At 38.0% G+C, this 7375-nt stretch overlaps 1 long non-coding RNA gene across 1 annotated transcript; it reads right to left on the bottom strand.

Annotated features, from left to right (window-relative positions):
• Positions 1-2191: 2191 nt before the first annotated feature.
• Positions 2192-7169, bottom strand: LOC122455624. The gene is made up of 3 exons (XR_006273953.1): positions 6872-7169; positions 4926-5004; positions 2192-2588 (listed from the first exon to the last, which is right to left on the bottom strand). It is a non-coding gene; the product is annotated as an uncharacterized LOC122455624 (long non-coding RNA).
• Between the last annotated feature and the right edge of the window lie 206 nt (positions 7170-7375).

Raw genomic sequence — 7375 nt, 5'->3', positions numbered from 1 at the left:
AGCTATGAGAATTTACACAAGTTGGGGATTTGCCCCACTTATTATAGTCACAGATGAGACTATAAGGCTCAATGCATGGGGCCTGGCACAAGACCTTTATTAATGCTAAAGGGAATTGCATACACAAATCCCTATGTTTAGAGAGGAGAAAATGTGCACATTCGTGCTTCTTATTTTTATTGTTTTTCCACCAAATCTGTTCATTTTACTGTACTTTTCCTGGCGTACTCCAAAAAACAAAATTTGAATAATTATATTTGCAGCTCTGCTAATTTTACTGCATTGGGAACATAGTGAAATTTGGCTCCCACACGTGTGATTTTTGTGTTCAAAACTGCACCACTCATGTATTTAAAAATACATATGATATTTATAAAGCCTACTCAAAACATTACCAAACTGTCCCATTCTCATGTTTTCATGACAATTTATATGTTTTCCATATGGGCAAGCACTGACAATATGATACAAGCTTAATGGAACAAGTTGTGGTTTCTCTTTATTGTCTTGGCATTGACATCTGCACTTGAATAAAAATAAATCTCTCTTCCATATTTTCCAGAAGAGATTTTTCATTAATTTATTACTAAGTAAGTACCACCAGCTCTTCCCCCATGCCCCTCTAAAATATACTAGGAATTTTTGCTGCTTCCTTCACCATGGTAGCTGAGTACCTTAGAAAATTATTCTGAGCAACTGTATTCTACAAAGGGAGTAAAACTAGTCAATTGAGTATTCTGTACTCTATTGTGAGTTCTATAGAGACCTGTTTCAGAGTAGCAGCCATGTTAGTCTGTATTCGCAAAAAGAAAAGGAGTACTTGTGGCACCTTAGAGACTAACAAATTTATTTGAGCATAAGCTTTCACGAGCTACAGCTCACTTCATCGGATGCATTCAGTAGAAAATACAGTGGGGAGATTTATATACATAGAGAATATGAGATCTGATTCTTTGCTTTGCCTCTTCTGTCCTGAGTCAGAAAGGATTCATTCCTCCCATCTTACTCTTCTATTTTTGTTCTTCTCTCTCCTTTCAAAAGCATAAGATTTAATGCCTGTGTGCATTAGAGGAAGGCTGCGCCAAAAGGCTGAAAATGCCAAAAGCAAAATATTTTCCATAAGAGTTCCCTGGGACATGGATATGGCACTGTAAAAAGCTATCCTTCTTCCATCCCCATGTTATGAATATTGCAGTCATCCCCATACAATTTCTGTCTCCCTCCCCCTATGTTACTGCAGTGCTGATCTTCCAGTCTGTATTCTCCTCCTCTCCCAATTACTGCAGTCATAATTAAAAGGATGCTCTCCCTGACTTGAAGCTGCTGGATAGGCAGTCAGATGAGCTAGCTTTTTCTTCATTTGATCTCGCTCCTACACACTCTTCACAATGTAACAGAATCATGTCAAATAAGCCATCTGCCAAGCCACTGACGGTAGTTTTTTTGGGCACGAGAGGGGCTGCTGGAGAGCAACCCAAATTGCAGGGAAGTCTTGAAGGTACTCAGGAAGACAGTACAGAATGGGCAAAATCAGGAGCTCCCTTCCGAAATCTGAAGGCTTAACGGATGTAATATCGTTTGGTTTATATACTTCAAGTCTGGTCTTAAATTATACTTTAAGGAGAGAAGTCAGAGAAAGAATAGTTTTTTTTCCCCCAGCATTCATGATAAAGATCTCTCTATTGATGTTAAAGAGTATAGGGTGACATATGGCTACCCACCTAAGAGAGTCAGGCTCTGGGATCCTCAGCCCAAGAACAAACTGACTGTTCATGAAAGTTGCTACATTGACAGAACTGAATCCACAAAATGTGCAGCTGCAACAGAAACTTTCCTTTCCTGCCTCACTCCTGTCTTGAATGGACACTCTCCAGAGTGGAGAGGCTCATTCAGTCTCTGTGACCATTCAATCTTTGGCCACTTCACTAGTGGGAGAGGGGAAGAGCCCACCAGGAGATGGGTAGTTCAGGGAATTTCTTGGCCAGCCTCTGTAGGCTGAGCAGCTCCAGACCATCCACCAAAAATAAAACTGCCCTCAGGGGTATAGGAGAGCAGTGATACCACAAACCATTCTCTTCTGGGATAAATTCCCACACTGGCACAGCTGCCCCATAGGTGCAGTGGGTCCCATTTGGGTCTCGTGTCTTATGAGAGAATCTTTAATTAATCTACTTAATGACTGGGAGGGTATACAGGTTGTAGATCTCTCCTTGTTCTTAGTGAGAGATGCTCTTCTTCATTTCTTTCAGATTATATTTCCTAGTGCCCTCCAGCTCAGTCTAGTTGCTGTCTGTGCACCTAGTCCTGCTCTCACTGAAATCACTGGCAACACTTCCACTTATATCAATGGGAACATTAATCTCCCACCTGAGACAGTCAATCTTTAATTTTCTTCTATTAATGCTCTCTATTTATTCCGATTCATGTTTTCATTGACTAGGATCTTCATTGTGCTCACTTTCATTACAGTTCCTGTTTGAGCTCCACATCTTCTTCAACAGTTTGTGCTTGAGGTCTAAGTTCAAATGCTTTCTGATGGGTCTTTTTCCTTAGCAGTCCCGTCAGAGCAGTCTCCTCAAAGATTTTTTCTAGACAGGCAATAAAATAAACTTTGGAGCAATAATGTCTGATTAACCATTTACCTCTGTTCTATTTGCTTGTTTTTATTGCTTTCATATTATGTACAGTAAGTAGGCAGCTTCATTGAGACAAGTTCTCTGCTGATTTACACCCTCAAACTGTGCCATCCTAGAGAAGGCAATAGAATTGCATGGTGTATAAATCAATGTGGCATTTGCGCCATCTCTCAGGAGATGAGCATGGTTTTGACTAAGATCTGTCACTAAAAAGCTCGTAACATGGAAGTTTTTTGGCATAGAACTGAGCACTCTCTGTTGATGAGTGCTATACAGAACAGTAAGTTATATTCATTTAGCTGCTGCACAGGTTCATTTATCATATGACAGAATCCTGATTAAACACTCTCTGTTCCCCTTGTTTGTCAACAGCTGATATTTCAGAAAACTGATTGCTCAGTAATGTGGGGGAAGTTTGCACACAGGAAGGTGCTGGGTCTATACTGTATTTCCTCAAGTCTTCTTTGTCTCCTTTGTGTATGAAAACGTAAAGTGCAAAAGAATTAGTCAAATTACATAAGACTTCCCCTAACCCATACTATGACCATTATGGTTCATATGTATTACACCTAGAGCTGCCCAAATTGTTCATTTTGAATGATCTGTCTGAATTCAGCCCCTTTTTCAATTCACAAATTGTTCTCAAACCAATCCTGATTTCTGCTTCTGTATTTGTCATTCATATGTATTTACCAAATGATTTCTTAGAATAAATTTCAACCTATAGGCCCTCAGTTTGCACTGGTGTAACAGAGCAAAATTTGTCACTTTTTCTGTGTGCAATTAGTTTTACTATCAATGACACCAAGTACTGAAATATCATCAGGTGAAATGTTTACATTAATGCTCTGAAATGCTAATTCTACTCCAGTAGAGGTAGATTTCCTACTAATTTTGAAAAAATGTGAATATAAATATAAAGCAGGGAATGGCTAAAAGTAGCTTTGAGCTAACATTGTCTCTTCAATGTCCCCCAGAAAGATAGATAGATATGATTTGCCAGCATTTTCCCAGATACATCGATCATGCAAATACTGACAGATACCATGACCCTATGAATTACAGCAAACTGAACTCAGCACTTTTCACAAAATATTTGTAAATCAGTTTTGTTTCCAGACTATTCTACAAAATTCTAATTATGTCATAAGCTGCAATGCACTTTCCTCGAGCACTTTTCCACTTGTCTTCCTCACAATTTGCTTTATAGTTAAAACATTTCACTAAAAATGAGTTATAAAATATGGTCACTAGCTTTGTGTGCCATTTGTACAAGTTTCTAGAAAAAATTACCAAGATATGGGTGTTTAATTACTACAGCTAATATAAAGGACTTCTACAGTGATAAGAATATAGAGGTCATGTCACTTTCACTGTGACATGTGAATTCAACAGTTTTACCACCGGACAAGACAGCAGATTTGGCAGGCTCTGGTATTGGGAAGTATGCCAGATAGGAATAGCAGCTTTTTAAAAACCAGACAATGCAGAGAAGGACCTCCAAAGAGCAAAGGGTTTGTTGTGTTTATAACGTGATTATGAATAAAGAAAGGACTTTGTATATTTTCCAACATTTCCACAAGATTCTAATTTTTTCCTTCCAGATTGATTTAAAGTCAACACTCAAAACCTAGACCCTATTTTTACAAAAACTGGATTTTTCTACCTTAATTATTGTTGATATTATACCCCATTTAGGTGTCATTATGTTATATTTAAGTATTCCTTAATTCCTTAATTCCTTAATTCATAATTAATTCACATTAATTTAGTTACTCAAATACATTTGAAAATTTATTTTAAATATGACAGCATGGTAATTTAGTCCTTTGGTACCTCACTTTTGTGCCCCTGGAGCAATGCAACTGCATCCCATCTCTAATGAAAGTCAGAGCTCCAATACATACTATGAGTTTAGGAACATAGGCATTACCGTATTGGATTAGCTTCATGGTCCATCTAGTCTGTTTTCCTGTTTCCAGCAATGGTAATGTTTCAGATTCAGGTGCAAGAAACCCTTCAATAGGCAGTTATGAGACATAACTTTCAATACATTACTTTGCTTTGGGTAAGACAGGAAAACATCCTCCTAGTGCTAGCTCCCCACGAAATCACAAGTGGAGATAGAACAATGAAGTTTCAAAGAACACAGAACACTGGAATGCTTCTCTTTTTAAAGTTTTCGTTCCATTTGTACATAGAACACTTCTGATATTGTGATACGAGCCAGGAATAAAATTGCTGTTCAGGACTTAATTATATGAAAGAGAGAAAAATGTGCACTTATACCTTATGATGCCTTTCATCAGACAGTCTCCAAATGGTCCACAAATTTGTATCCAGAGCCAATTTCTGTTCTTACGTTCATCTACATCAGGAGTAAACCTGTTGAAGTTACTCTTGATTTACACTGGTGTTAGTGAGAATGGAGTTTACCCCTTATCAAGCCTCATGTCAACCCACTGGGTAGGTAAGAACAGTTTCATTGTAAACTACAGAAGGATCAATGCTTTGCCTTTGTTGAGTCCTTGTTTGAAGTAGAGTCTAGTGGTCCTCCGGGACTAGGTCTCAATCTGCCCCAAAGTAGAGTATTGGACTGAGGAGAAATGAGGCCTTCCCCCAAGATGCCTTTCACAGTAACTGAGGGCTCTTGGAGTTGAGGTTTCGGGGGAAATCAACAGCACCCAACCCTGATCATTTATCATACAATACCACACTTTCTTCTACAAACTTAGATACACACGTAACACCTTGAAATATTTTCTATTGTTATAATTGCCTAGTATACCTTTGCTGACAGACTTTTATATGATTAAATTCTATTCTCTCTACAGTATGTTTCGTTATTTTAGTCAGCAGCTACATACTGCACAAGTTCTTTCAGCCAGCAGTACTGCTTTTCTTAGGTCCAATGCAAGAAATGAGAGAGTTTACTATGAAACTAACTCCACTACAAGCTAAGGTAAGCCTACATTTGTCAGCCACACCTCAACCTGTCAATATGTGGTATAAGCCATGAAAATGAGTGACAAATGACCAAAATACAGAACATCTGTACTTTGCTGCATGCCACAGATAAGTAACAGATTACAATGTTTTTTAACTATAAAACCTATTTTAAGGAAATGTTCCCACTGTGTGAATTAAATAATACTCTATTTAAAAACTGGAAAGAAATTTCATCATGTGTAGCCATGTGGATTATCAGTGGGGTTTGAAACTTGGGTCTTCATATCCATAACACATACTTCTACTACTAGAGCTAACAGCAAACTTCACCATTGAGTTTTAGAACTATTGACTAGACAGCAGTAGAATGCCAGAAATCAAGAATCCTGTAATCTGTTCCTAGTTGTGCAATTGGAATATGGGCCATGTGATTAGAGACAGCATAGCCAAGAATGCAGATTTGGCACTATCAGCCTGAAAGACACAGTGGCTGAGGCAAACAATTAACTTGTGTACTTGTCATATAAGTGGCTAATAGACTTTATCTAGCATACATACAGTATTACACAGTGCAAGATGCCACACATTAACTAAGGTGGTAGCATAATTATGTTGTACCTGAGAAATAGTATATTGCATCTTAAAGGGCACAGAGTAAGTTAAGTTTAACTTTTCTTGGGCTTCTAATGCTTAACTGTAATGTTCTCTTAGCATGCAGGTGTGTGGAAATGTTGGGGAGAGTTTTAATCATATTGTTTGGTTATGAATTGATTAATTGAAGTTACGCAAAACTCTCTCTTAAATAATGTGTTATTTTTCATTTGTAGAACACCAACATCATAAAATAAACTAAAAATACATAGTAATAAATATTGATCAGTTTCCTGCAGGAAACTGACCCTCCTGGAAAGAAGTAAAGGCATTCAGTGTACATCTACTCATGGCATGAGTGGGTCAAATCTACCGTGTCAGATATTATCTAGTCTGGAAAGGGATGATTTAGCTCTACTTTTGGTTTCTTCCCTCCACAATCCCCTTAAAGCATGAATGTATAATAAATGTTTTCCCTTTTCTGTATCTTCCCCTATCTTTCTTTGAGGACTGACCATCTTTGGATGCTTTCACTTGGGGAACCCAGGTTGGAGAATTTACCAGATTCACTACTTATTAGACTAGCCAGAACTGAACCATTTTCCTCTGTTACAATGTTTAATTTAAATCCTTGTATTTTTACTTGTTAAAACATTATCAATCTTTTTGGCAGGTCTGAGACTGAGCATACTCACCTGCTTAGATAGCTGGTATATCCTTCTTCATCTCTAAGGAAGTTGTTCCTTTAGCAAGGTTTAGTTTAGGGAATTAGTTGGAACATCGAGAGAAGGAAATAAGCTTTCTGGGGAAAAGAATCTTAAATTTGAAGCTAAACCAAAGTACACAGTCACTGAGGTAAAACTCAGTCCTGGGATAAGCAGTGTCAGCTCAGTTAAAGACAAAGAACTTCTACTACCTAGAAAAGAATGCATTGGGACACAAAACTTTGTGAGAAAAAACTTGGGGAAAGTACCTACTATGCCTAGGTTTGAGTAGAACTTCAGAGGGCTTCTTCAGCTGAAAGGAAAAGCTACTATTATGCTGAGTCATTAGTCCCACTGGGTTTGCACAGGTGTTACCAAGAACATAATCAGACAGCAATGGGATTGAGGAAATGTAGCTAGTGGCCTAATTTGGCAGCATAAAATCAATTATTAGTAGTGATGTTTGGGATGCCAAGAACCAAGCTTGACAGAACC

The sequence above is a fragment of the Dermochelys coriacea genome, chromosome 8 (assembly GCF_009764565.3).
Source record: "Dermochelys coriacea isolate rDerCor1 chromosome 8, rDerCor1.pri.v4, whole genome shotgun sequence".
NCBI classification, from domain to species: Eukaryota; Metazoa; Chordata; order Testudines; family Dermochelyidae; genus Dermochelys; species Dermochelys coriacea.
Note: the sequence above shows the minus strand (reverse complement) of the source record. Positions and strands in the feature narration are given on the sequence as shown.